The sequence below is a fragment of the Mus caroli genome, unplaced genomic scaffold (assembly GCF_978045245.1).
Source record: "Mus caroli unplaced genomic scaffold, Mus_caroli_1 scaffold_15, whole genome shotgun sequence".
NCBI classification, from domain to species: domain Eukaryota; kingdom Metazoa; phylum Chordata; class Mammalia; order Rodentia; family Muridae; genus Mus; species Mus caroli.
The window spans coordinates 43,353,196-43,373,800 of NW_028227270.1; the positions used below are offsets into that span (position 1 = coordinate 43,353,196).

At 38.2% G+C, this 20,605-nt stretch overlaps 1 protein-coding gene and 1 pseudogene across 7 annotated transcripts in view; both read right to left on the reverse strand.

Moving 5' to 3' along the window:
* Positions 1-20,605, reverse strand: part of Arb2a (ARB2 cotranscriptional regulator A) — a 475,504-nt gene that overhangs the window by 57,169 nt on the left and 397,730 nt on the right. The window lies entirely within an intron of this gene.
* Positions 10,474-12,694, reverse strand: LOC110307902 (V-type proton ATPase catalytic subunit A pseudogene; annotated as a pseudogene).

The window sequence follows — 20,605 nt, forward strand, 5'->3', positions numbered from 1 at the left end:
GTGTGCTAGGGTGCCTGCAGGGGACCATGGGACCCTCCACCGAGTTCGCTCCCAAGATCCACATTCCTATTTTCAGGGATTTCTATTAAGGTTTTAATTTATTTAAATTAATTTATTATTAAGATTATGTTTTATTTGAGTATTTGCTTGAGGCAGGGTTTTATTCTTTAGCTCAGGCTAGCCTCAAACTTGTGATCTTCCTGTTATAGTCTTTGGAGCTCTGGGATTACAGGCATGAGTCACTATGCCTGTCACAGTTTTTGTTGTTTGTTTTGTTTTGCTTTGCTTTTGAGAGAGAGTCTTATGTAGTTCAGGCCATCCTGCATCTCACCATGGAGCTGAGGATGCTCTTGAACTTCTGATTATCCTGTCTTACTTCCAAGTGCTGGGTTTCTAGGACTGTGCTGCCGGATCTGGCATCATGTGGTATTGATGATGGAACCTAGGACTGACACATACTACTCAAGTACAACCATGTGATGTCTTCTCCACAGAGCCACTATAACTCCTCTTTATGGGAATATTTTTATTGGTACATATTATTGTACAAAATAACAGTGACACTGACACACACACACACACACACAGACACATGTGCATGCTCATGTAATCATTTTTATCCCATCTTTATCTGTTTTGGACCTGTTTTTCCAGCCCCATTTTCTCTTCCCATTATTTTGTATCTTTTAAATGTTATTTTTTTTTCTTCAATGTAAAATTTCAGAATGAGAATTCTAATTAATTCATAAGTAAGATTTCTGATATTTTTAGCAAATTAACTTAGTAAAAATTTAGGACTATGATTACAATATGCCTAGCTAAATTTCTATATCTATCAGTGAATAACTATATTAAATACTCATTTGTTGACTGTGTCTTGTATATAAAGAAACTGACAAGCAGTAAAGAAAGAAACCATTTGCTATGTCAGTGCGAGCCTTCCTGTTCTTTTGATGGTGGTCCTTGGAGGGTTAACTGTAGTAAAATTAAAAACAGACAAATTTTGTACTTGCTAGGAGTTTTAGTAAGATGTTTGATACAGAAGATTGAAATCAGTAGCTAAAGTTTCCAAAATATTTGAGACTTATATTTAACTATGATAATTTCCCCATACTCATTAGAAAATGTACAATTAACTACATATACTTATGCTGAGGGCTTAGAAATAGTGTACACAGCTGAACTGAGAGACTTAGTGATTAAGTTCTATTTCTGGCTCCTCTACCAATATGCTTGCAATTCTTGGTAAGCTTTTAAACTTTGAGTTGTCTTAATTCTCTCTTTTTAAGGCAGAATGAGTATTGTTTTCCACATGAGGACCTCACAGAGTAACCTACTGAACTTACAATATGAATGTAGCAAAAGAGCACCCTCTGCCTCCCATGATTATTTCTGTCCCCCTTCTAATTGGAATTAAAACATCCTCACTTGCGCCTTTCTACTTGTTATATTTCTTATGGTCTGTGGGGTTGTGTCCTAGGTATTCTGTACTTTTTGGCTAATATCCACTTATTAGTGAGTACATACCATGCATGTCCTTTGGGTCTGAGTTACCTCACTCAGGATGATATTTTCTAGTTCCATCCATTTGCCTGCAAAATTCATGATGTCCTTGTTTTTAATAGCTGAATAGTATTCCATTGTGTGATGAACTCAGGCAATCAATAAATGGGATCTCATGAAGCTGAAAAGCTTCTGTAAGACCAAAGACACCATCAACAGCAACCTGCAGACGACTGGGAAAAAAATCTTCACTAACCCTACATCTCTGACAGGGGCCTAATAACCAAAATATTTAAAGAACTCAGGAAGCTAACTTCCAAAACACCCAAAATAACCCAATTAAAATGGGGTACAGAGCTAAACAGAGAATTCACAATAGAAGAATTTTGAATGGCAGAGAAGTACTTAAAGAAATAGTCAAAGTCCTCAGTCATCAAAGAAATGCAAATCAAAAATGACCCTGAGATTTCCTCTTACTTCAATCAGAATGGCAAAGATCAAAAACTCAAGTGACAACACATGCTGGCCAGGATGTAGAGAAAGAATAACACTCCTCCACTGCTGGTGGGATTGCAAGCTGGTACAACCACTATGCAAATCAATCTGACAGTTCCTTAGGAAATTAGAAATAGTTCTACCTGAAGACACAGTTATACCACTCTTGAGCGTATACCCCAAAGATGCCCCACCAATAAGGATGTGTGCTCCACCATGTTCATAAACAGCCTTATTTGTAATAGCCAGAAGTTTGAAATAACCCAGAAGTCCCTCAATGGAAGAATGGATACACAAAATGTGGTCCATTTACACAATGGAATACTATTATTCAGCTTTCTTACTTTTTTCTGTTGTGCTTTATTTTATTGATTTTTTTTTATTTGCTTGTTTGCTCTCTAAAGAGAAAGAAGGCATGCAGTTGGATGGACGTGTAGATGGGGAGAATCAGGGAGGAGATGGGGGAGGGGGAAATAGAATACATTATATGAATTTTCAATTAAAAATAAATAACTACTATAACAAATATTCAAGAGAGGATAATATAGTTCAATGATGAAACAAGTTATCATTCACAATCCAATACAATAAAATATGTTAATAGCAAATCGGAAAAAGAGCAAAGCACTCTTAAAAACTGAACAGTAGGATCGCCAAAGCTGAACATCAAGTCAAGGATGATGCCTGGTGGCAATTTACACTTGAAACTTATCACTCAGAAAGCTGAGGTGGGAGGCAGCTGGGTATGGTAGCACACACACCTGTAATTCCAGCATTTGGGAGCCAGAGACAGGCAAATCACTATGAGTTTGAGGGAGTTCCAGGCAAGCCATGGCTACTAAAAAGGAGAATGAAAGAACAAAATATTGACTGGAAAAATAGCAAAAAAATATAAATGTAGCATAAGCAACATTACCAATATCTACATGATACTTACATGGTCTAGTTACTGTAATTAAAACTATAATTAAAAAGACCACAATAATGAACATCCATGAAGGTACAGCAGCTCAGGTAGACAAATTCCTATATACCACTCACGAACAGGTGAAAATGTGTATTTTTTTGAAATCACTTGTCAGATATTTGAAAAGTAAAGCAAGATACACATATGACTGTATTCTTGTTATGGGCTGTTTATTCACAGTATCTCCAAGCTGAGTATAGTTCTAATGCCCATCAATAGAAAAATGGGTGAACTGTACGAAATTCACCATGTGAATACTACTTAATGGTTACAGATCAGTGAATATGATGGTTAGTGTTAATTGTCAACTTGGTAGACTTAGTATCACCAGGGAGATTGCCCCTGAGCATGCCTGTTGGGAATTGTCTTCATTAGATGAACTGATGTGAGAGGGTCCATTACCATGGGTGAGATCATTCTCTGGGCAGGCAGGGTGTGTGTGTGTGTGTGGGGTCCTGCACCTCATAAAACAGAGAAAGCAAACAGCACCAGCATGCAAGTCACTTGTCTTTACTTCTTCTTTTATTTTAAAGATTGATTGATTGATTTATTATATGTAAGTACACTGTAGCTGTCTTCAGACACCCCAGAAGCGGGCGTCAGATCTCATGACATATGATTGTGAGCCACCATGTGTTTGATGGAACTTGAACTTGGGACCTTTGGAATAGCAGTCAGTATTCTTAACCACTGAGCCATCTCTCCAGCCCTGTCTTTATTTCTTGATTGTGGATGCAGGATGGACCAATTTTTTTTAAGCTCCTGATTCTTTGCTTTCTGTTCTTTGGACTGCACTTTGGACTATGAGCCAAAATAGATCATTTCTTCCTTAAGTTGCTTTTATCAGAGTGTTTAATACAGCAGGTGTTAAACTAAGACAGTGATCTACTTGATAGTTTGAAAACATCTGATTAGGTGAATAAAACCAAACACAGAGTAAAAAGGCTGTAGATGCTACTTATATGAAATTAAAAATGGAAAAAAAATACGGCGATAGAATTGAGAATAAAGTCTGAAGAGTATGATGGGGATTGTGGCAGGGGAGGACTCACCAGAAAGAAATTAAAAAAAAAAAAGTCTGTGTGGCCGGCAGGTCACAGTTCACCACTTTAAAATTTTAGCTCGCTGCTAGGGGTCTGTGAGGAAAAGACTGTGATGGGTAATTATCCTCAGAGATTATGAAAAGTACAGGTATAACCTGTTCTGTGAACCACACCAAGGAGACTGATCCCTTCCAAGATACATTATCAAGAGAGAGACCATTATATATTATAAAATATACCAATTCCAATAAAGAAACAATTCTCAACATAGAAACAAAAGTCAAAGTGTAAAACAAACATAAAAACAGAAAGAAAAGTTAAGAACTACAGAAGGCAAGACAGGATCTGAGAGAGAGCTGTAGAATCTGGCCTTCAACTTCCTGGACTCCAGACCTACGGGACAATATGTTTCTTCATTATAAACTACTTAGCACAAAAGGCACTGAGACATAGGTATATGTACTTTTTTAAGCCCAACAAGTTGAAAATTGAAAATCTGATATAAAACCTATACCTAAATTATATAAAAAATCAAAATCAAAATCAAAAATTATAAAAATGTACCAAGGTATCATACCTCAGCTACATATAGAATAATGGTCAGTTTACATCAGTGAATAAGCTTACTTCATTGATTTTCCTATTTTTTAAAATTCTTTTGAGAATTTCAAATGATGTATTTTCATTAGATATATTCATTTCCATCCTCCCAGCTGCTCCCAGATCCACCCTCCCTTTCCTGTTCACACAACTGTGTGTTCCCCACTCCCTTTTTAAAACCTACTGAGTCTAGTTTGTGCTGCCAATATTCTCGAGTGTGTTCTTCTACTGCATAGTGGTCAATTGACCAGGGACTACACTAGTAAAGAAAATTGACTCTTCCTCCCTCTTGAGCTATTAGTTGTCAATAGCGCCTCAGTTAGGAATGAGACTTCATGCTCACCTCCCCTCTCTCTGCTGGAACTTTTGTCTGATTAGAACTTGTATATGCTGTTATGATCCCTGGGAGTCCAACTCCCCCACCCCTACCCCAATAAGATTCAGGGACGGTCATTGCCTATTTGGAAATTCAGTCATTCTGAAAGTGCTAAAAATCAAACCAACCTGTGAAGACCAGGATTTTCTTCTTATGTTTTGGCTCTAATTGATTTAAAGTCTCTGAAAAGAATAGACTTATCAACTAATCTATAGCACCAAATCTGAAATCAATTTTAATGAGATTTCAAAGTCACTATATTTGCCTACAGGATGGTGATGTTTTAATCAAGTATATTCGGTAACTCTTCAAGTAAAGGCCTTGCCCGATCTATATGATGTGATGTCTGACTTTTGCAGATAACACAAAGTTGTAGTACTTATGCTGCTGTCAGTCAGTGCAGGCAATGCTTGAGCACTGAAGGATTGGCAAAGCTTCCATCGTGTTGAAAATTATAGTCCCAAAAGGACAGTCTGGTAAAAATTCATCAACCCTTTTTATTATGTAGATTACTAATATGAGTCATTACATCCCAAAGCAGCAGAACTAATGGGCATATAGAATAACTTAAACTCTCTGACATTTTAGTGAGCCATCTGACCATGAGGTAAGAACATAGCCTGGCAAGTATGTACTGTTTTTCTCAGAGTAAACAGAGACACTGTAGTATTTTTTTATTTGAGCAAAAACTACTTGAAGTTCAAAACTAGTCAGATTGTGAGAGCCTCAGCTGGTCAATGTGAAGAGAATGAGAGATCGTGGGGCGCTCAGCCCTAAATGAACATATTTATATTTACATTTATTTGTATATTTATCACCTTCCCTGCAAAGGTTAGGGGTTTTCATGAAAGAGGGGGGTGAAAGATTGTAAGAGCCAGAGGTGAAGAATGACGTTAAGGAAACAACATATATCAGACATAGCAAAGTGGTTACACACATGAACTCACAGCTAGTGTGAGAGTGTACACACAAGACCTGTGCACCCTGCAGCCACACAAAAATCAAAGCATAGAGGAGAGAAGGTGGACCTGAAATCCTACCATTTGATGAGGAGCTATTGGCATTTGAGAGCTGTCGGGAGAGGGAGACTTAGTTTTTCATTAATGATGTGATCCCTGATAAGTTGACTCAGGTCTTCCCCTGGCCCCCAAGACTAGCTGAGCAACACAAACTGAACTTGATGGAGGAGAAGGAGTCTTAAGCTTGGGAGGAAATGTTGGGAAGTTGGTTATGGGAAGAACTGTGGGGAAAATTGTGAGTATGCCAAGTATGTACGAGATTCTCAAAGAATGAATGAGAATATGGTTAAAATTGGCTGGTACTGAACAAAAAGTTGTAGGTAACAGTGTGGAGGATTGTGTGATGGGAAGAATAAATAAGTTAATCTTCAAATTTTTCTTGGATGAAAAGAAAACAGGAAGAAGCAGTTTTGACTACTCTTGGCCCACTCTAAGTAGAAATGTCTACACTAGTTTAAGACTATTGACCTTTAGTGATCTATTTATTCAAACAAACAGTGCCTAAACATTGGGTGCTCATAGGTATAAGAATAATTCTAGACCCTTATCTTTACCATGCACAGAAATAAAATCTAAATAGATTAAAGATCTCAATATAAAAATCTAAAATCCTTGACCTAGAGGAAAAACAAATAAACAAACAAACAAAAAAACCCAGAGCTACAAAGACACAGGAATAGGCATAGATCTATTTAACTGAATCTCATTTGTTCCAGAAATAAGGGCAGAAATTGACAACTGGAACCTCATGAAATTAAAAAGCTTCATATAGCAAAGAAACATGTAAGCTGAGTGAAGATTTATCTATAGCATAGGAGAAATTCTTTGCCAGCTATATAGAAGGCTAGTGTCTAGAATATATAAAGAACTAAAACAAAAACTAAACACCAAGAAAATAAAAAGCCAATTCAAAAACAGGCTACAGAAGTAAACAGATTTCTCAAAAGAAAAAAAGTGTTTAACATCCTTATTATCATCATCAGGGAAATGAATATTATAAACTATGTTCACCTTAACATAGCCAAAATGGCTATTATCAAAACAAACACAAAAATGAATGAAATGAACAAATGAGCAAACAAAACAAAACAAAACACCGACAAAAAAAATTAAAGGGTTTGGACTCTTTATATATTTTGGATGTTAGCCCTCTACAGGATGTAGTGTTAGTGATTTTTCTCCCATTCTGTAGACTGTTGTTTTGTCCTATTGACAGTGTCCTTTGCTTTTCCATTTCATGGGATCTCATTTATTTACTGTTGATTTTAGTGCCTGAGCTACTGGTGTTCAGCTTAGAAAGTTATTTTGTGTGCCAGTGCGTTCAAGGCTATTTCCCACTCTCTTCTATCAGATTTAGTATATCCAGTTTTATGTTGAGGTGTTTGATCCACTTGGACTTGAGTTTTGGGAAGGATGATAGATATGGGTCAATTTGCATTCTTCTACATACAGACATCCAGTTAGACCAGCAACATTTGTTGAAGATACTTTCTTTTTTACACTGTATAATTTTGGCTTCTTTGTCAAAAATCAAGTGTCCATAGGGGTATGGAATTACTTCTATATTTACATCTAATATATATATATATATATATATATATATATATATATATATATATATATAAAAAACTCAAGAAACTAGACATCAACAAACCAAATAATCCAATTTAAAAATGGAGTACAGAGCTAAACAGAGTAATCTCTAATGGCCGATAAGCACTTAAATAAATGTTCACTATCCTTAGCCAAGAGGGAAACACAAATTAAACAAACTCTGAGATTCCATCATACATCTATCTGAATGGCTAAGATCAAAAACTCAAGAGACAGCTCATGCTGGTGAGGATGTGGAGCAAGGGGAACACTTTGCTATTAAGAACGAGAACATCCTGAGTTTTGCAGGCAAATGGGTGGAACTAGAAAATATCATCCTGAGTGAGGTAACTCAGACCCAAAAGGACATGCATGGTATGAACTCACTAATAAGTGGATGTTAGCTGCCCCTCCCCCGCAAAGTACAAAATACCTGATACTGAACTCAAAAAGGTCAACAAGCTGAACTACCCAAGCGAGGATGCCTCAGTTCCACTTGGGAGGTAGAAGAAAGCAATCAAGTTGGGAGGGACCTGGGAGGGAAAGTGGAGGGGGTTGAGGGATTGGAGTGGGGGAGAGGGGGAGAGGGGAACCTGATCTGGTATTGGGTGAGTGGAAAAGGACTGAAGCCCTGAGGGCCAGCAGAAAGAATGGAAATAGGCAACCTCGAGAAATAAGAGGTTGGGGGGACCCTCCAGAATGGACCAGAGACCTGGAAGGTCAGACACTCCCAGGACTGAAAGGAAAAACCTAAGATGAAATGCCTGACAGTAGGGAGAGGGAACTTATAGAGCCTATCTCCAACAGGAAGACAGGGAATCAAATGAGGGATTGGGGGGGGGGAAGGGTGGGCATTCCACAGTCACAACTCTGACCCATAATTGTTCCTGTCTGAATAAATTACAGGGATGGGAATGGAGAGGAGCCTGAGGAAAAGAAGGTCCAGTGACAGGCCCAAAGTGGGGTCCAGCTGAAGGGGAGGTCCCAAGGCCTGACACTATACTGAGGCTGTGGAGTGCTCACAAAAAGAGACCTAGCATGACTGCCCTCCAGAAGACCCAACAAACAGCTGAAAGAGTCAGAGGCAGATATTTGTACCTAACCAATGGACAGAAGCAGTAAACTGTGTTGTTGAACACATCCCCACTAAAGATGCACTATCAGTGAACAGTCTGAAGCTCTACAGTGTGGGCAAATGGAAAGTTACAGTGAAAATCTGGGGACTCTTTCTATAGCCTCATACATTAACAGTCTTAGATCAAGGAAGAATGCACATCTCGAATCCAGGACAACAAAAACAAACTTGGTCAAGTAGTTTCTTGGGGTCATTCATTCTGCTCACAAGCCTAGGTTGCTGGTAGGTATAAGCAGAAAGATTTTGAAATCTTTCTCATCTCCACTAGTCAGGGCTCCTGGATATGAAGCCACATTGGAAGCAAACTGATTAAGCAGCACTGTTAATTCATCTCCCAAAAAGTCACTGTATAATCCATATCTGTCAATAGTGTTCAATAGTTGGAAGAATATTCTTCTTCAATAGCAGTCCACTGTGTAGACATACACTAACAAGGATTTACACATTACATCTGAAGTGTATACTGACTGTGTCTACCCAAAAGACCATAAGAAATGCACTACTTAATAATTTAAACAACATACCAAGCCTTAAAATAAATACTTCATGCTATTACACTTGTGTACTTGAGAGTGTTAGCCATCTTCCAATAGCCTTTCCCCTCCTGAAGAGGAAGCATGTGCCAGCATGATCAGCTGATGAGAGTGAATAGGGAGCTCGCTCTCCAAGCTCTCTGAATAGAGCCTTATTATGGAAATATGGGAATTATTATTTAAACACACTGAAACAGTGAGACAGAAATTGATCTTTTCTTTTCTTTCTTCTTTTGTTTTTGTTACCAGTTAAATACAAGAACAACTTTCATCTCTATCAACAGGAAGGAAGCTGCTGACCAGATACCTTTGAGAAACTTGCTGGGCCAGTGAAAGAGAAACAGAAAATATTTTCTGCAATTGGTAAACTTGCTGTTTTCAGAATGTCAACAGGCAAACAAACACGTGACACATGTACCTTGTGAAAACCATGCCACTCTGGCCCCAAACTTCTACAGCAGGCGGTTCTCCAGGGGAAGACTGCCTGCAGGCACTGCAGTGTGTCTGTGGTACTCTAGTCCCCACCCCACCCCCACTCTGAGAAGTTCATCTAAGTCTGAGGAAAAGAATGGCTATGATGTGGATCACATTTTCAGTGATTTTTAAATTGTATTTAAAAAAGAAAAGGTTTTCTAGTAATTGAGTATATAAAAGTCCTTGATATTAAATTTCTCTTAGTGAAATAAAATATACTTTAACAAGATGACGTCAATTTAAGTTTGACCACTTGGATCTTTTTCTTTCTTTCACATTTTCAGAGGGAACTGATTTATCTATTATTTTCAGTCTTGCAAATGTCTGTTAAAAAAACAAAATAGTTCCCAAGTGCCCCACAAACAGTCCTGATTGATACTAGGGAAGCTACAAATAATTGGAACATTAATCTTTTACATTTTTAAATGGAAATATTTCCTGCAAAATGGTTACTCAACAAAACACTAAGTTGCAAGTGGTCTGACTACAAATGCTGAGTAATTTCGTATGCACCCATACACGGTATGGAGATCAGTCCTTTCATTCCCAACACAGTACATGGAGTAGTCCTGTTTACAGTTTACTGGAGAAGAGGGAAGGGGTAGTCACCCTACATACAAGTTTACAGTATGTATGTTACAATGCATATGTTACATGTGTATCATATGCATCACCTCTTCATGTAAAGATCAGGGAGCCCCTTTAAACACTGGAACAAAGGAATGAATGCTTGTTTTATAAGACCTACCAAAGAAACAGCAAAATGAACAAGAAAACACACAGGCACTAGTCTTAAAGCTGCACAATAAGGAAGCAAAAGGTTGGAGATGAGAAATTCAGGAAAATATACAGGTATGAGCTTGCCGAAGAAGAAGAAGGAAATCACAGTTCTAGTCTTCCAGGTTACAGAATGCATTCAGCATATCTTCAAGAAGCTGTGCATAGTCAGCCTTGATCTTTGCCTGGCCATCTTTCACTGGATCCTTGAATTTCATGGATGAGAGTTTATAGAGAGTCTCCCCCATGTGCTCCCGGATAATAGACCATGTGATCTTATTGTGGCTCTGGACAGAGGTCTCCACAGCTTGGTGGGCCATGTCATAGAATGAAATCATGTTGGACAGCATCCCCACTGTCTTGGAGAATGGACAGAACCTGTCATTAGGAGTGTACACATTTTGTTGTAGGAAGTCATCTTTAATAAGTTTTGCTTCCTCCAGAGTGATTTTATCCATCTTTGCTAAAGAAGCCTTTCCACGAGCTGCACAATTTCCACCAGATCCTCTTCTTCTTGCAGAATGTCCTTAGCTTTGGTCCTCAGAGGAACAAACTCCGTGAAGTGTTTGTCATAATACTTGTCCAAGGCACATGTGTACTTGCTGTAGCTGATGAGCCAGTTGGCAGAGGGGGAAGTGCTTGCATTGAGCTAACTTTTTATCCAAGTCCCAGAACACCTGAACAATACTCAGAGTTGCAGAAGTGACTGGCTGGATCAGAAAAATCAGTACCAGGGGGAGAAACTGCTCCTACAATGCTGACACTCCCTTGTCTCTCAGGGTTTCTGAGACATTTCACTATGCCTGCTCGCTCATAGAAAGAAGTCAGCCGGGCATCAAGGTATGCAGGGTATTCACTACCTGCAGGCATTTCAGCTAAGAGACCAGAGATTTCTCTTAGGGTCTCAGCCCATCTCGAGGTAGAGTAGGACATCATACTGACGTGGTGGCCCATGTCACAGAAATATTTTGATAGTGTAATTCCAGTGTAAATGGAGGCTTCTCTTACAGCCACAGGCATATTAGAAGTATTGGCTACCTGCACTGTCCTCTTCATGACTGACTGCCATCAACTTCCATGGTGAGCTCAAGGAGGGCCTGGAGAACTTTTGACATCTCATTTCCTCTTTCACTGAATCTGATGTAGACTTGGATAGAGACTGGGAAATCAGTCTTTTCACAGCCAAAAGCACCTGGAATAGCAGTAGTTCCTCCCTGAACACACGGACAAAGGGCATTGAGAACTCTCGGCCAGTAAGCAAGGGATGATTGGCAGGTAGCTTTTCAGTGACAGGCTGCACCTGACACACAGGCCATACTTGGACCATGCTGAACTTCTCCTTCACACCTTCAAATTTAAGCTCCAGGATGACATCAGATGCAGCATAATTCTCAGGCTGTGCGATGTAAGTCACACTTCCTCTGTTACATGGGGGTAACATGATTTTGTGTTTGATGAGCGAGTTCTCATTGGCAATCCCATAAATATCTCTACCAGTGATCTGACTACCGACCCGTAGTAGGTTGTTGGGTGTAAACTCCCATTTGATATCTCTACTGAGAGCAGACACATTGACTCCTCTGGGGATGTAGATACTTTGGGTCTGACTGCTGATATCCCACAGAGGTCTCTGAATAACATAAAAAATGGCTCCCATAATGCCAGGACTCAGCTCTACCGAGAGAGCTTTACCAGTGCAGATTACAGGGTCTCCAACAGAGACACCAGAAGTTTCTTCATACACCTAGATAGTGGCCATGTCACCTTCCAATTGAATAATCTCTCCAACCAGCTTGCTGTGCCCCACTCTCACCAGCTCATACATAGCAGCACTTGCCACGTCACAGGCTGTAATCATAGGCCCTGAGACTCCATGCACAGAACCAAATGTGCTTTCTTTATCTTCATCATGGATTTTGGGTAGCTTGGAGAAATCCATTGTGTTAAATTTACCTGCCCAGGCTCAAAATGTAGACGGAACCCAGAGGCTCTGTCACTGAGAGAGAGGAAGTTTTCCTTTTATTTAGTTTTAAGGAAATGTGGAATTATGACATTTGCAGGTAAAAGATAGGACTGGATAAGAACTAAGCTACAAGTGAGGTAACCAAGGCCCCGATGGACAGATTCTGCACAGTTCCTTGTACATGTGAATCCTGGCTGTAAGGTCTTCATATGTTGAATCAGGAGTACCAATAGTGAACAGGAAGACAGAAAGGATCATTGGGGTAAGGGCAGAGAAATAATTTAATAGGAAATGTCTTCCTTACTTTGACGTACATTTTAATGTTGTTATCGAGTGACAGAATTTTTTAAAAGAATTAGGGATTGAACCCAGGGTTCTGTGTATATTAAGCACAGCTCTACTACTGACAGATACTTCAGCCCCAGAGTGCTCTTTCTACTTGAGAACCACAGTAATGGTGCATCATATTAAAGACACATATTCCCATGTTGATGGCATTATTTTCATTTCTTTTGAAAGTCCCTATTCTCCAAAACTAATGGCATGACTACTAAATTTTAAAATGTAGTTTTTACATTTTAAGAATTAAATAGGTTTATAGTTCTCTATGCTAAAGTCTCTCAAGATCCTTCCTAAACCCTGCTGAAATTACTGTTTGTTACTAGTGTCTAGAGTCACTTTACAGTACCTTGCCTGTTCCTATCAACTATAAAACAACATTAATTTTTAATGCTCCCTTGTTTATAAAACATTTGAGTATGATCAGCACACAAACTCCATTTTCCTTTATCAAAGCTTTAACACCTGTGTAACTTTTATGAATACAACTCCAATGTTTAGAAACATTCTTTATAAAAATCATTTATTATGTTTCTGACTGAATCTGGGAACCATTTTTCTTGTTCATACTTTGGTAGCTTTCTGTTGTTAAAGGGTGCTACTGATGACTCCCCCATGCACATGACAATCACAGCTTCAGGTTCTCAGTGCTAAATGGTTTCTGTTTCTATGTGGCTCCTCTTGAAGACACATTTGCAGCTATAGCAGTAGAATGTGCCCAGGACTTACACAAATAATTCCTGGATAAGATATCAATTTTTAACCTTTTTTAACTTCATGATTTCTTCACTTACAAAGTAGAAACAATAATATTCATTTTATGTCATTTTGTGGAATGTATAAAATTATATATGAAAAAGGGTTTTATACATCTTAGAGCACCATCCCGATGGAAATATAAATTTCAGTGTCAGATATATGAGCTATTTGTGTTCTTTATTCTCAAGTCTAGATGCATTGTTATTTATTTTGTTAAAATTGTCAGTTGCATTGACCATATACGTTTAGTCCAATTTATGTAAGCATTTATAGTTACACACACACACACACACACACACACACACACACACACACACACACATACACACACTACCTTGTACCAACTTCCAGGAGTTTTATAGTTACAGTAATTCAGAAACAGAATTTTATGCTCTGCCTATCCACTTATCTCTCTCACTGTCTTACTATGAGTTCTTTGACTTTGTAGCCTTAAATTTCACATGATGTGGACATTTGTGATGTTGTCTATTTCACATGATGTGGACATTTATGATGTTCTTCTGCACAGCATCTGATTCACTCCCAATGGCTAAAGGAATACTTAGCCTATAAGTGGTATTGGGGAATAGGTGAGAAATTTCATCTTTGAAAGAAGGTCAGTAATTTACAAGGGAAGGGACAAGAAATTTAAGTGGCCTAGTGTGTTTCTTTTTCTTTTCCTAGATAAAATATCTTAGCCAGTGATACAGCATGAGTGAAAGCACACAGCCTTAACATGGACAGAGAAGTGTAGAGAGTCCACACACATGTCCTTAGCCAAAGGAGAACCACCTCTCCACTTCCTAAGCTTTCCAGTCCCAGTTATTCATGGTCTCCTTGCTTTTCTAACACACTTCCTAATATGTGATATCATTTATTTGTTGGGGAGTTTTTGTAATAGACTTCATTTTGCCTCATGCTTATTGTTCATTTCTTCTTTCTAAAATGTCTACTCCTTTAAGGCAGAGGCTCTGCCATGGCTCCTGTTGTGTCTTTTCCCATGAGTATTTGTAGAGTCAGCATGTAACATGCATTTGTTGACTGAATATGAATAGGAATATGAAGTAGTGGAAGCTCAATGAACATTGGACCTCATTGAAAACTAGAAACACAAATGTTCTGAGATAAGTACTGCAAATGTTTTATTTTCTAAGCATAAATATATGCTTTAAAAATGTAGGTGTCAGGTTCCAAATACTAAAAATGATGAGATAAGGCATGCTCTGGCTGGCTCTAACCCACTTAGAAGTCTCTTATCTTCAACAACCTCATCATACAAATATGACTGTGAGAAGCCTTTGGATATACAGACAACAAAGCTTAAAGAATACATTTGGTTAAAACTGGATCTAATGCTACTTTCTGTTTTAATAGGGTTCTCAGTAAAAAGAACTATTTCTATCACCGAGAAATAATTTTATGGATTCATATACTATTAAGATTTATCTACTTTTATTTTTTTATTTAAAAGTCGTAAAAAGAAGAAATAGGGTATTGCTTTATTATTTTGATCTTTAATATCTCATCACACTTAATACATTTGAAAAAGAAACAAACAGAGAATACCTCACATCTTTCTTTTGGTCCAACCAAATGACAGATGGACATTACGCAGAACAAAACCAGGCAGAGTTTTGAGACTTGGGCAGGATGCAGCTTTACGCCTGCACGGTCTCTCACATGGTAAGAACCTACTTCCTGAGCCCCCAACGTGTTAATAACACCCCACAAGATATATGCTTGTTGGATAAAGCTTTTCCAGGGCCACCCACGTCTTTTTAATTTTCCATGCTGTTCTTGCTGCTCACCAAGGGTTAGGTGCCTCACATACATTGTGTTTCAGTACATGTGAACTGCAGCTATGGAAGATGAGCCTCTGTTAAGAGTGTGCTTTCCATATGCCTGAGAGAGCATGGAGAATTGTGTACAGGGATAAGTTAACACTTTACTATCTGCAGATCTCAGATAAGAGGAATAGAATATCAGTAGCCCTGGGTGTGCAGTCTCTCTGCGAGCACAGCCAATAGTCAATCTGCAGCGTTCTTGATGTTTTATAGGTGTCCACTCTGTGAGAGGCAGCACAAGAACTGAGAAAACTGAGATACAGTCCACATGACAAGAACAACCTGTTAGCCTATTGGGCAGACATTAGCAAGGGAGATGAGCAGAAAGTTCCATTAGAACACTTGACTTTATGGAAGATAAATCGCAATTGATTTTTCCTTGAGATGGAAGCTGTACAGTTTGCCGGCAAAGAGAAAATACAGAGAAATGTTAAAAGAAATCTGCACCTGTAGTTGAAATACAATGTTGTTTGGAAGAGTAGAAGCCATGTGACAACTGTAAAAGTCCATTTTTTTTTGTCCAAATTCCTATTAAAAATATCAGTAACTAAATTTGCTTTCATGGGCACTGTTTTTAAGGTAATACTTCTTATTTTCATATATTTTAATTAGGTAAGTGGCTATTCTTTACACTGGACAGGACTTTTGCAAAGTTTTCTCTTGGTGAAGAGTAAATGGCCTTTTTCAGGATTTTAAGTTGGGCTTCTATTATTTCTAACCGTTCTCTCAGTTTTTCTAGGATCTTTGTTACTTAAAGCTCAAGAGATGCTTACTTAAGGTTCTCATTGGAGGTCTTATTCTTATGCATTCATTTCCTACCAGAAAAATTGTAACAAAGACATTGAAGAGTTGAGATTAAGGTACATACATTACATATTGTTTAGGTTCTTCCATTATATAGTGACTTATGATAAGCATCAATGTAGTTTGTCTCTTAATCCTAAAATTTAGACATAAACCAATATTATACTGTATGCTTTTATTAATCATTGATATAAAACACTAACAATGTAAGGGAGGCTGACTATTTTATAGTGCTTTGGTGAAAGACATCTCCCACTGTGTTAGTTTCTATTTCTTGGATAGTGAGTAATCTATGTAATTTTGCTTTCCTTTTTCCTTCTAGAAACATTTACTTTAGACAGCTGAGGCTAAGAGGTTAACAAAAGAGATGAGATCACTGACTTCAAGGCATTTGTAGTCTTAGGAGGAGTGAGGCATCAGTCTAAGAATTTAATAAATAACAACTTATTTATGAGAAAACAACATGTGATGACTTTTTTGGTATTTAGTATACACAGTATAGCTTTTCAGATGAGCTTGCATGCTTTTGCTTTCTAAGCAAGGTCAAGCTTGCCAGCCATCATTTCCTTTCTTTGATTGGTCTTGACTATAAGAAAACTCATAGATAAATTTTATGATATAATATGATTGTTTTCTTATATGCTGATGGCCAATTATTTTTATCTTGAACTAGTTTCTACTTTAATAGAAAGGAAAGGCCATAGAGAGAGGATTCTAGGTACAGTCACCCTACTACAATGTCTTTTTTAAAAAAAGATTTATTTTATTTATATGAGACTGCCACTGCCTTCAGACACACCAGAAGAGGGCATCAGATCCCAATACAGATGGTTGTGAGCCACCATGTGGTTGCTGAGAATTGAACTCAGAACCTCTGGAAGAGCAATCCATGCTCTTAACTGCTTATATCTCCAGCCCCACAATGTCTTTTTCTTTCTTTCTTTCTTTCTTTCTTTCTTTCTTTCTTTCTTTCTTTCTTTCTTTCTTTCTTTCTTTCTTTCTTTCTTTCTTTCTCTCTCTCTCTCTCTCTCTCTCTCTTTCTTTTTAATAAGATATTTTCTTTATTTACATTTTATTTTTTTAATTAAATTTTTTTTTTTTACATTTTAAATGTTATCCCCTTTCCTAGTTTCCCCTCCAAAAAATCCCCTCTCCACTCTCTTCTCCCCCTGCTCCCCAACCCACCCAATCCCATTCCTGGCCCTGGCATTCCCTTATACTGGGGCATTGAATCTTCACAGGTCCTAGGGCCTCTCCTCCCATTGCTGGCCGACTAGGCCATCCTCTGCTACATATGCAGCTGGAGCCATGAGTCCCACCATGTGATTTCTTTGTTGGTGGTTTAGTCTGGGGAGCTCTGGGGTACTGGTTAGTTCACACTGACCACAACGTCTTCTTAAAGTTGCATTTATAGTTGCATTTTAATACTTGAATTATTCTACACACTCACTTTTGTATAAAGCAAGACAAAACTTTTATACAAGTTCCTACTTTGAGTTATCTTTAATCCCATCATAGTCTTTAAAAATGACAGGCTTTAAGATAAGTCAAAGTCGGAGCTTTCTATTACCTTCAGCTCCACAACAGAAACAAGGACTGATTGACATTTCATAGAAATGCCACAGATCATGCTATGTTAAAAAATAAAACAACTATCATCTTTCAAATTCTGCAGTATTTTAATGGTGCTTCTAATAGTGCCTAACACTTGGAAGAATTCCACTGTTTGGCTCCTACAAAGCGGTTTCTTGACAGCAAATGTGTAGGAACCTGTATCTATCCTGAAACTTGAATCTGAGCCATTTAGACATGATGATGTTGCCCAAATGTGAAGTGGTTTCCATTGGCAGTACCATAATATCTTCTCACTGAAGCATGAAGCTGAGTTTGTGGGATGTTAGCTACCAAAGAAGCAGAAATTATCTAAAAGTCTTGATCAGATGGGAAAAAATTTTAAAAAGACTTGCTGGCATTCATTCATTAGAAAATGAAAAAAAAAAAAAAACTAAGATGCTAAATAACAAAGTTAACAGCTCTAAGGAGAAGCTGGAACTTGTATTCCGAAGGCTTCATCATTACCACTACCCTGTTCATACGTGCCAATAAATGTGCATTGAGTTCTTGAGCTCTCTCCATGTACAAAACATAATGACAGGGGTTTGCAAGTTATACTGGTCCTGAAAGACCCATATTCTAAGCATGGAGTTCTAACTCTTTTCTCTAGCATCTCCCCCCACCCCTGCCTCACCTAACTTCTTGTTTCCTTAATGCTAAAATCTTCTTACTCTTCTTTCTAAGCCACTACAAGACTCTTTTTACCTGCTTGTAATTCCACCTATATTTCATTGGGTCTTGAATGCTCAATTAATATGTATGAACTGAAGGAATAGAACACAAGGGTCTTATGTTTAATTGGTAGACAGGAACGAGGTCATGTCCTGCTGTCAGACATCTTTATTTTAAACCCTGTACTTAGCTGTGCTCCTGTACATTTATTAGTAGAACCTATTAGGCTGGCAGGAGTAAGATATAAAAGAGACCAAATTTGGATTACAATTCTTCTTTAGGCAGAAGAGGGAAAACAAGTTATTTATTTATTTTTTATACAGAGAAAGCTATGAAGAGCGAATTTCTAGAGAGTCTTGTAGGATATACCAGCAGACAGGGAGACCAGATAAGGAAAGGTGAAACCAGTGAGAGTAGGATGACGGCCCTGAGAATAAAGAAGACATTACAAACCAAAGGGAGAGGAAGAAGGCACAGAACAGAGAGGGGCTAGTCAGAAGGTCTGTGTGACACATCCTTATAATATCACTAACAGCAATAGTCATAGTTGAATAAAAACCAAAACAATGATTATAAGCAATGACTTAATACATGATAGGAGACTGCTAATAAACCCGGCATTAGGTCAGAGGGTACAGAAGGATGAGTAGGGCAAATGCTGCTCCTGTTGCCACAGGTTTAAGAGATTATGAGAAAACAGAGAAGCTATACAGGGGAAGGGCTTGATCGCAAGACAGAGACATAGATGTTTATGATGGAGCCCTAGAGTATACTGGAACATATGTTGGGAGCACACACAGAGTAGAGTTTGGGATTTCTTTGAGGAAATAACATTTAAATAATGGTCTTGTTAGTAGTTGGGAGCCCTGAACCAGGCATAGCATGTTGAGAGAGTGTCAATCACAATGCGTTCTCACCATCTGCTCCTTCTTGGGAGGCTACATTGCTGCCAGACATATTTCAGGACAATCAGGGGTCATCCTCACTCATGACTGATTAAATCTGGGAAGGGATTGAGCTGATACAGCAAGTCCACTGGCCTGTCACTTATGATCTTATAAACATAAATTATTTTCAAGAGTTTGAGTAAAAGAAACTAAGAAATTCTTGTGGCATTGAAGCTGAATTATCATGAGTGAAGTTAGAGGCCATGCATTTGCCAAAAGTTGCTACCAGAAAGAGAATTAAGGCAGAACAGGTGCCAGCCAGAGTGAGTGAGAGAGAAACAGAGACCCTTTTCAAGAAAGATGCCATGTATTCAGTGAACAAGAAGACCTTTTGACTTAGAACAATCCTAATTTTCTATGACGTTCCAATCACAAGGTAATGACTACATTCTTGAAAACAGGCACATTTCACATTAGAACAGTATTAGAAAGTCTAAATGCCTTCAATTATAAATTCCATGCAGGATCCAGTTTTCAGCATTTTTTGTAAGAATTTCCTTAGGAGATAAATTTCATGTTCACTATAAGAACTAAGAGTTGAGCTAGCTAGCTGTGCAAGTTTCGATTCTGTTTTAGGGAAAAAGGCTCAATTAAAACAGGTCACCCCATATTGGATAAAAGTAAACTAAAAAGGAGTGACTGTATTGAGTTCAGCTACCAGGGTAAATAAATTACTACAAAGAGAAACAAATCTGTTCACTCCTTTTAAATGTCTTTAATTGTCATAATTATAGCATGCTTATCTCAACACAGATGCATGGGATACGTTCTTAGGGAAATTGCCACAACTGTTGATACTTACACTCAAATGTTATATTTGTACATTATATACCAGACACATACAGACGGAATATATTCAAATACACCTACACACCTAACTAAATGTCTTTAGTAAGATACCAATTATACCAAATAACAGAGTAAGCCAATAAACAGAACCAACAATGAGAGCAGTAACTGGAGCAATGTAACCCTTCACACGACTCTACATGTGTAAGCAGCCCTGAGATAGTGACCTCCCACCCTTTGTCACCATTGGTCTTTCTCCCTCCAGTTCTTTAGTGCTGATCACTAAATAGACAGTGGCACATCTGTTCCTTGATAACTTTACTCCCCTCTTCCTCTCCTCAGTGTGTGTATGTGTGTGT